The sequence below is a fragment of the Triticum aestivum genome, chromosome 2D, assembly GCF_018294505.1.
Source record: "Triticum aestivum cultivar Chinese Spring chromosome 2D, IWGSC CS RefSeq v2.1, whole genome shotgun sequence".
In the NCBI taxonomy this organism is placed as follows: Eukaryota; Viridiplantae; Streptophyta; class Magnoliopsida; order Poales; family Poaceae; genus Triticum; species Triticum aestivum.
This window is the reverse complement of record NC_057799.1, coordinates 643,322,538-643,332,501: the sequence shown is the minus strand read 5'-3', so window position 1 is coordinate 643,332,501 and position 9,964 is coordinate 643,322,538. Positions and strand designations below refer to the sequence as shown.

Sequence of the window (9,964 nt, the reverse complement as noted above, 5' to 3'; positions counted from 1 at the left end):
CGCGGATCCATCCCACAGCCGGAATCCCTCCTCCCTCGGCCGTATTTCCTCCTTTCTCGGAGCCCGGTCGCGCCACCGCAAACCGAGCGGGGGATCAGCTCGAGCGCCGGCGGGGGCGCGGTAGGGTGGCCGCGCGCATCGGCGGCGACCAGAGAGGAGGAGGAGGAGGAGGAAGACGGCGGGGTTCTCGCGGGCGCGTCGGCACTCGTCGGCGTGCGGCGGAGCAGGAGAAGGGCACCGGCTGCTTCAGGTAACACGGCGACCATACCACCGCGGGTACTGTTTTTAGCGAGTGTATATACAGTCGCCCTTGGTCTTCATTACTGTCGCCATGACTGAAACTTTTGCAGAATGCAGCAGGCCGTATTAGCATAGCATCTATTGATTTTAAGTTGTAGCACCAAACTACTGTAGCTTGATAGAATTTTACCTCAGGACACTATGCGCTGACTGAATAATGTGAATCTCACGACTACCAGTTACAGACCAAAATATACTGGTAGATAAGCGCAGGAAATACTCACTCACTGTAGCGAACAATTTTTGTAGTACATGCTTCGTTCTGTCATTTCCCTGGTTGGACCGATCCATAAGAAATAATTCTGATTTTGTTTAACAGTTGGAATGTTCCCTTTGTTCACCGAATCACTGTTCGTTGATCTCTGTAGGCTGTAACCTCTGGACTCGCCTAAATGCTCCGATCCTCCTCGCCGCAGACGCTAGACGGCGTCCTGTGGGCCGAGGCTGCCTCCTAGGCTGCCCTCCGCCAGTACTGTGCCCTCCCCAAGAAGGGCAAGCCGCAGGGGAGTGAGTCTACCATCCTCGCCGCCTTCCTGCTCTCCTCTCCAGAGAACCCACTGAACCCCACCGTCCTCTCCCTCGCCACTGGCACCAAGTGCCTCGGCGCAGCACGCCTCGGACCTCGCGGTGATCTCGTCCATGACGCCCACGCTGAGGTCGTCGCCCGCCGCGCGCTGCTCCGCCTCATTTATGCCGAGATTGGCACAGACAACCCACCAAGTTGGCTGGTTGCATCTGGTGCTGATGGGCGATGGAGGCTCAAGGACGGGCATCAGCTGCATCTCTACATCACCCAGCTCCCTTGTATGTGCATGTTTTTTTATATTGTTCTTCCAAAGCTGATTTATCCTCTGCATCCTGATAATACTATATCTTAGCATTTGTTCAAAGATAATGTATCGTTTTTGGGACTGCTGCACTTATGTCTTGTGATTTGTTTGTCACAGCACATAGTATGAACAATCGATTTAGTTCATCAGTTTGGTGAATTGGTGCAGGTGGGGTCATGCCGGTGCCACCGTCACCCTTGGAGGTTCGAAGGGAACAGCTGGATACCATGGTGAATGGATGCAGTGGTATGCTTCTTTCTTATTCTTTGTTTTCAGCAGAAGTTGTAAGTTCATGCCTGGAGCTGCTATTTTGTACTCTATCTAGTATAACCTTATAGGTTTGGCAAACTGCCTGAGTTGGCCCATGGCTTGCTACAAAGATTTTCAAGATCGTTTAGTTTACCAATCAGAAGCTACCTTTTCATGATGGTTTTGTGAACCCAATTGCTCTTGCTGGGTGGTGTGGTGGAAGTGTGGTACACTTAGCTAGTTGACAACATGACATTAGTGACCACTGACCAATGCGCAGTAGGTTTGCTAGACATGGAATTGGTGTGTTTTTAGATATCTTTATTGGATGCTTAACTGGGGGATCACACTTTAGACGCTGTAGGTGTTTGATACAGTTTTGAAGTTGGACCACTCATTTCTGTTTGCGTTGTTACTAATTCGCTACCTATTCCCTGATTGACATACCACTTTACATATCAGATGTTGGTTTCGTTCAAAGGAAGCCAGGGCGTGGTGATACAACATTGTCAGTGAGCTGTTTTGACAAAATTAATCGCTGGTGTATTGTTGGGATTCAAGGTTTGTTTTCCAGAATCATTTGCAGATCCATATTTTGATTATGTAAGACCACTTATTTTCATGGATTTATGGATGTATGTGCAGTATATGGTGCAGACCACTTTATGGCAACCATTTCTTTTTTTTTCCCAGTTAATTCTTTTTGTCACTTGACTGATCAGCTGATTATGAAGTGTTCAATTTTCTTACTCAATGAAATGTCACCTCTTTGTGCATGTGTTCTTCTACAGGCGCATTGCTGTCACACATTCTCGAACCCTTGTATTTGTCCACCATTACCATTGGACAATCACCTGGTGGTGCACCTGACGGGTTTTGTATTGAAAGTAACGTTGTAAAAGTTCTTGGTGCTCGCCTGTCCTGTCTATCCAGAAAATTCCCTGACCCTTTCAAACCGAACAAGGTTGGTTTTCATTCCTTCTAGTTATGCAGTGAGACAGCACATTCTTCACGAGTCATCATGGTGTACCTTTTCTATACCTGCAGCCACTATTTTTTGAGGCACCTATCCCCCCTCAAGAGTTTCAACAGACTTCAGGAGATATACCGCCTTTGACTTGCGGGTAGTTATACGGTTTGTTGCCATTTTGAGCTCCTTTTCATTTTGTTCGTATTGTATTGTATTTACCTTTTTTGGTTGACCTCCTCGTTTTGCCATTCATTTATTAGGTACTCAATATGCTGGAATAAATCCGGTTTGCATGAAGTTGTTTTAGGAACAACTGGGAGAAAACAAGGTACATCTTCAAAGGCAGCGTCCTTGCCCTCCACTGAGTCATTGCTCTGCAAGTAAGAGAGAGTTTTCTTTCTCATTCTTAGCATTCTGAATTCCTGATGTAAGCCTGTCACAATATCTGTGTTTTGATGGCAGGATAAGATTGGCAGAGGCCTTCATATCACTTGAACATTCACTAGTCACAAAATTCCGTCATGAGAACATTTCTTATCGTGCAATTAAGGTATTTCATCTTTTTACTGTAAGATTTTTAATTACTCAGATGGATAATGAGTTGAAGCTATAGAGCTAGATTACGTTAAATGATTTCTGATTTTTTGCGAGCAATGATTATGAATACAAGAAGTGAAGGTTTAAGATGTCTTATCTCTGTTGCAGGATATGGCTTGTGAGTACCAGCAGATGCTTGATCTTCTTAGAAAGGCTCCATTTTTTGCCCGGTGGCATGCTAAGCCAGTATCGGTTGATTCGTTTACAGTTCCACGGTGATAACCAGATGTTGAAGTTCAATGCTGCGTCCAAGAGGCTGGTTTTTTATGTTCCTTGATTTCATCGTAATTTTAGCAGTTCTGTATACCAGCTCTTTCAACTTATTTATAGCATGAGTGCTTCTGCACAATAATGGAATCTTGAACAGTGGTACTACCTCCGTCCTGGTTTATTAGTCCTCTTTGCATTCTGTGCCAAATTTTGACCTTAAATTTAACTAATAAAATGTTAATGCTTGTCATTGAAAAATAATATCATCAGAAACTATGTTCAAATACAAATCCAACGATATAATTTTTTATGACATGCATTAATCTTTTGTTAGTTAAATCTCTAGTCAAAATTTAGCATAAAATACGAAGGGGACCAATAAACCAGGACGGAGGTAGTAGCCTGTAATAAACCTATAAGGCCCTGTGATGTTTGGCACCATGAGGTGTTTATATGGATTGTTAACTGTGTAATTCTTGTTTTTTTAATTGTGGGAGAGAAGAAGAAAAGATGGAGGAATCGGCACACAGTAAATATGTTAACTCTGACCATGTAGCCCTGTGATGTCTGTCTCAAATGCCCCAAAATAGTTAGACTTTGCCACTTTTGAGCTTGGGTTCTGGCTGATTTGCTAATCACGGTGCTTCATTTTGACAGTTGATCGAGCGGGCCGTGACCCAATGGTGGACAGGCGGTGACACCAGCGTGGCTCTGAGTGCAATCAGAACCGATAGCTGAGCTTGGGTTTCTGGCCGATTTGCTATCACAGTGATTTTGGCAGCGTACAGCAGAGCGGGCTGTGACCCTAGGAGAATGGCCATCATCAAGATCCTCGTCCAAATCACCATGCTCCGGCATAATTTGTCACGCCTGAATTAAGCAATTAAAGGATATTAAGGTTAGGAACTACTCCGGCATAATTTGTCATGCTCTAACTTTTTTTCTTCAGGGAGACACCCACGTCTGAGTTTTTTTTATTGAACACGAAAGGAACGATTATTCTTGAGTTGCTTTCCAGAATCTTCACTGAACGATTATTCTTGAGTTGCTTTCCAGAATCTTCACTGAACGATTATTCTTGAGTTGCTTTCCAGAATCTTCACTGAACGATTATTTGTAATCTCTCAGTACGTAGCATTTTGATACAGACTCATCAACCTAAATTTTTAGGGCGCAATTATGTGGCTCCTGATTTTTCAGATCTACAGTTAAATCCTACACATAGATCTACAAATCTGACGGTTGATTTTGCTTATAATGCCGATTAATATGATGCTTATGAAATCACCCCATATTCTGCATTTAATGTATTCCTACTCCCTCCATTTCGTAGTACTCCCTCCATTCGATAGATTCAAATGGGAGTGACTATATGACAAGCGTTTTTTTTTTTCAGGTCAGTTCTGTATTTGCATCCAACATCTCAGACGCTTTCTTCAACCTCCAAATCGCCTTCTTCTCTCCATCCTCGATGAAACCCACTCTGACGCCGGCCGGACCTCGGAGCAGGCGCTTGGAGAAGTGATGTTAGATTATACGGGCCTCTGTCAACCAAATCTTGTAAGGAGAGACAGAGGCTACGCACAACGTTACGATACACAGAACAAAAAAAACACACACACACACACACACATGTGAGTTCCTCTGTGTTGAGCTGTTTCTCCAGCGACTACGTGCACAGCCGTCCGAGAGAGTGGGCTTCCGAAATAGCGTCCCTTGACAACCTGCACCAAGTGTTGTGGCCGCACCCACGTCCACATACACCGGGGAAAGAAGCCCATATTTCATCCACAAATGTGGCCTGATGGATGAATACCCTCTAAACTCGAATTTGGTATAATTTACACCCTAAAATCCTCAAAACCGGATAAATCTTTCCTTAAGTTGTTTAGCTGCTGATTAATCTTTCCTTAAGTTGTTTAGCTGCTGATTTTACGGAATTTAGTTGGTTTTCGAAGATGAGTAGGCACTGACTTTTGACGTGGCACCGGACCGCTTGTTGTTGGTTGCACCAGACGAGCTGCTGCTCCAAACCAGACGAGCCGTTGTTGGTCGCTCCTTCCAGACGAGCTGCCGCCGCTCCATTGGCGATCCAGACCACACGTCGCCGTTGCAGCCGCCATCGTTCATGTCCGCCACCGTTCAGGGTTGCGCCAGATGAGCCACTGCACTAGACCAGACAAGCGGTTGTTGGTCGCTCCTTCCAGGCAGTTCATTTACACGAAGGATCGGTTGATTGAATGAACTTACTGAATAAAAGTTCAGAGTTTGTTTCTCTGCAAGACAAACATGGAGCTATGGCGTGCTAGCAATGTCATTTTGGTAACAGATTCACACAATAGCTAGAAAAATTGCACCATTGACAAAATTGCACATTCGTGTTAACAATGTACGTAAGAACTTGTCCGGATGCAGGTACACGAGTTGATTAGCGCATAGCTCCCCAAATCCCCATGGCACGCAGCTTGGGCAGCTCATTGTCGAACTGGCGCACCGTGTCTCAGAGGTCGCCGCATGTACCTTACCAAGAACCTCTGGATGAAGGAGGGGAGAGACCATCTGATTGCTGATGAGCGGTTGCAGAGATATTGAGCTGACGAAGAAGATAGAAGAGAAGGATGCTTTGTTTTCTGAACAAGCCAAAGAAATAAAAATATTGAAGATTGTTATATTTGTGCTTGTGCTCTGTTTAGTTTTCATTGTAATGAAATGAGCAAATGAACCTGTTTAGTTTTCCCATGGATTTTTTACGGCACAATCTGAAACCTGAGATTTGTATCAACCTGGGATGAGTGTCACTGGAAATGAAATTTTTTTATACTTGTGCTTCTGCTCTGTTGTGCTGGGAGTGTGTTGTGATGATGTGTAAGTTTCAGGGTGTACTAGCAATTGAACTTTCATCAGTTTCCCTTCTCCTTACAAATTTGTCTGAATATTGTACAGATAATATGCCACAAGGAAAAGCAGATAATAAGGTACTGCTGCTACTGGTACTATATATAAAACATATATACTGGTACTGCTACTAGTGGTACTCTATATACATACTAGTAATTTGCACGCGCTTCGCACGTCAAACTTAGAGCATCTCCAGCCGCGCCCCCAACAGGCCCTCCCCAGGCGTTTTTGCCGCGCCGGCGCCGAAAAAACGGCCCAGTCGTCCCCCCAGAAGCCCGTTTTTCGCCGGCTCGGGCCGAAACTGGTGCCGGCGGACCCAGGCAGAACCCGGCGCCCTGGGGGGCGCCTGGGGCGCCGGCACAAGCGAAAAGGGCGCGTCGGTCCGCCCTGTTGGCGAGTCCGGCGCCTATTCCCGCTGTTTCTTCCCGCTTTTCCCCCACTTCCCTCCCATTTTCTCCTTTCCTCCCGCCAATCTCCCTCCCGCTCGCCTCCCAGCCGGCCGCCATGCCACTGAAGAAGTACGTCGTCCCCCGCGCGGCGGCAACCGCGACCGCCTCCGGCGCCCAGCCGAAGCAGAGGAAGCCGAGGGCGCCGCCGTCCAAGCCACCGGGCATGTCAAACGCCGAGTGGAGGGCGGAAGTTCAGCGACGGGAGGCTGTCACCGCCGACTGGCGGAACAGGGCCATCGCCAAGAAGGCCCGCGACAACGCGGCGTGCGCGGCTGCGGCTGCCTCATCGGCGGAGGCCGAGGCGACACGCGCGGGGATGATGAATCCGCCCGGCAGCCACGCCCAGTACGCGCCCTGGGGACAGCAAGGCGTCGGCTCTCCGTCGCCGCAGCCATGGGGATCGCCCTCGCCGGGCTACACCGACGGGGACGCGCACGGTGGGTTCAACCCAAACGTCACCTTCCCCCACGGACACCCGGCCCAGCGCACGCCCTCGCCCGCCTTCGCCGGCGTGCAGTACCCTCCATACAACTACTCGCCGCCCGCCTACGCTTCCTTACCGACGCCCCCACTCCGCCGTGGCGCGCTGGCCTTCTCGCACCTCGGCGACACCGACGAGACCGAGGCCGACATGGACGACATCATCGCGGCAGGTTCGGCCGCGGCCGCCGCGTCTCCCGGGTTCGCCACCCAGGACGAGACGGTGGATCTCAGCGGCAGCATGGACGGCGAGCTCGGCTACGTCTACAGCGAGGACGAGCAGGAGGAGCAGGAGCAGGAGGAGGAGGACGACGACGAGGAGGAGGAGGAGGATGAGCCGGCGCCTGTTCCGGCGAAGGGGCGCAAGAAGAAGAAGCGGGCGGCCAGGTCAGGCGAGCCGCGCATCAAGTGGGCGTCCAAGGAGGAGGAATGCCTCGCCGAAGCATGGGAAGTCGTCTGCCTCGACCCGACCACCGGCACGAACCAGAGCATCGATACGTACTGGGACCGCATCAAGGCCGAGTTCGATGAGCGCAAGCTCGCCGACCCCTACTTCAAAGGCGTCTACATGCAGCGCGGCTCGAAGGCGATGGCGAACCATTGGGGGCGTATCCAGGGGGCGTGCAACAAATGGCATGGGGTCGTCGAGGAGGTCGCGGCTCGCCCGGAGAGCGGCACCAGCGTTGAGGATCAGGTATGCCACGCCGGTCTCCCGCCTCTCTTCGTCGTCTGCGCCCGCCAACTGTTTGTTCCTCCGCGCAGTTGCTGCGCATGTTCGCCCTGTATCGGCAGAGCAACCGCGACGCCGAATTCAAGTACCTCCACGTTTACAAGCGCATTGACAAGTGCGAGAAGTGGGCGGAAGTCCGGCGCACCCTCGACAAGGCCAAGGAGACATACAAGCCGGACGCGCCGACTCCGGGCGCGTCAGAGGGGCGGCCGGATGGCAACAAAGGGACCAAGAAGGGGAAACACGCCGACGCGGCTACCGCGCGGGTGCAGGAGTCCATCGAGCATTGCCTCGCCGACGCACAGGCCCGGGCCGTCCTGCGTGAAGAGAAAACTGCGGCGCGGTGGTCGTCGTTGCTGACGAACACCGCCATCAAGCTCGACCTGCTCCGGACCAACGTCGCCGCGAAGAAGAGGAACACCGACCTGGCTTTTCTGATGGGCGGGGCGGACATGCTCCAGAGCACCGACGAGAAGCTCAAGGCGTGGTACATGGCGGAGCGCGGCCTCATCCTGAACCAGCTGCCGACGACGGCGACTCCAACTCTCGCGCCCACGCCCACGCCGTCGCCAAGCCCGAGTGATGACGCCTCCATGACGCCCAGCAGCACTGAAGCCGCGCCGACACCGCCCAGCACCGAAGCAGCTCCGACACCGCCGAGCCCGCGCACGTTGACTCCACCGACGCCTGAGGCCGACCCCGCTGAGTCATGCGCGCACGCGAACTTGTGGCACTCTGTTTTTTGTACGCCGGACTACATCCGATCGCCGAGCTGTGCCTTGTGATTGTCGGACTTGGGGCGTCTTTTGTGATGAGCGGGAACGACCGAGTTTGAATTTTCCGCACCCTGGGGGCGGCGCCTGGGGGCGTGACTGGGAGCTAGGTCGCCCCAGGGGCCGAGCTAGCGTCGGTTCACCCCATGCCGCTCTTTTTAGGCGCCCTGGGGGGCCGAACGGCTGGAGATGCTCTTACAGTGCAATACCAAATTATCACACTAAGTTGTAACTAAAATGGAATGTTAAAATTCTAGTGCAAAATCGCAATTATTTTTTGAAAACGGGCTCTTGAGGTGAATTGAAATCATTTAGTTTTTGAACTCAAAATCAAAATGTTGTAAGAAAAAAATATTATATCTAATGTAATCTCTTTGATCCATATTAATTGTTGCTGGTTTAGTACAACTTTGTGTCATGTTAATTATCTGCTCCTAGTGTCATGCGAGAAGTTTCACTTATGTTTCTTGTGCACTCTGCCCAAGTGTGTTCACAAATCGACTTACAACACTCAGTTCAACCAAATAAAAAGAAAGCGAAATAGTGATTTTGTGCTGTGTTTATTTGCACGTTCGTGTCCATTCTAACTGGTCTCTCCATTGTCATGCTCCTTTTGCATTTAAAAAGAAGAGGAGGAAATGCATGGATGATGCATGCATGCTTGCAACAGTTGACTGCTACTGCTACGGTGCCGCTCCTACATCTTCCTAGATAGATGTATAAATCAATTTAAAACTCTGTCTCCCAGTGTGTTGTTGTACCATAGTCACATGAGCGTACAGTAGCAGTCTGGCTAGCTCCAGCTGTACGAAAGTTCTAGAGCTTGGTCAGAATGTTAGCTCACCCGCGAATCCCTGAAATTCTGGCCGTAGGATTGACAAATCCAACGGCATGTGTGCTGCCACAATTTAGTCAATTCAGAAGCAATTAATGAGAGCCGTCCGATGGTGAGGATCCAACAGTTCATATGATGTGTTACTCGTACACTATATAATGGTATAGATATATACACCTGAAGAGCTGGAACTTTCTGCTTGCGAATTAATTAAGGTACTATATATATACTCCCTCCGTAAACTAATATAAAAGTGTTTAGATCATTATAATTTGACAATCTATATTCATCCAGAATGTGTTGTTCCTGCTCATTCTGGATATCACATTTGACAGTATCTTAATTAATTTGTTCTTCTTGCTCATAAGTTCCAGTGTTGACAGTATATATTCATCCACAATGTGTTTTCTACCAGCTGATTATGCCTTTTTTTAACATCTGACAGAGATAACTAATTCCTGCTATCTTCCTACATAAGTAATTTTTTTTTGATAAAGGATGATTTTTATTGGCTCAAAATGAAGCATCAAGAAAATACAAACACAATAAGCACACACCTCGCCCTTTGCATAGCTAGAATGCACACAGTCAACACTAACACATGCACACAAAAACACACCGTCAAATAGCAAAGTCATACAAG

The 9,964-nt window shown here is 49.0% G+C and overlaps 1 pseudogene; it reads left to right on the top strand.

Moving 5' to 3' along the window:
• The first annotated feature begins 692 nt into the window (after positions 1 to 692).
• LOC123050719 (tRNA-specific adenosine deaminase TAD1-like) lies at positions 693 to 4,757 on the top strand (annotated as a pseudogene).
• Positions 4,758 to 9,964: the final 5,207 nt, after the last annotated feature.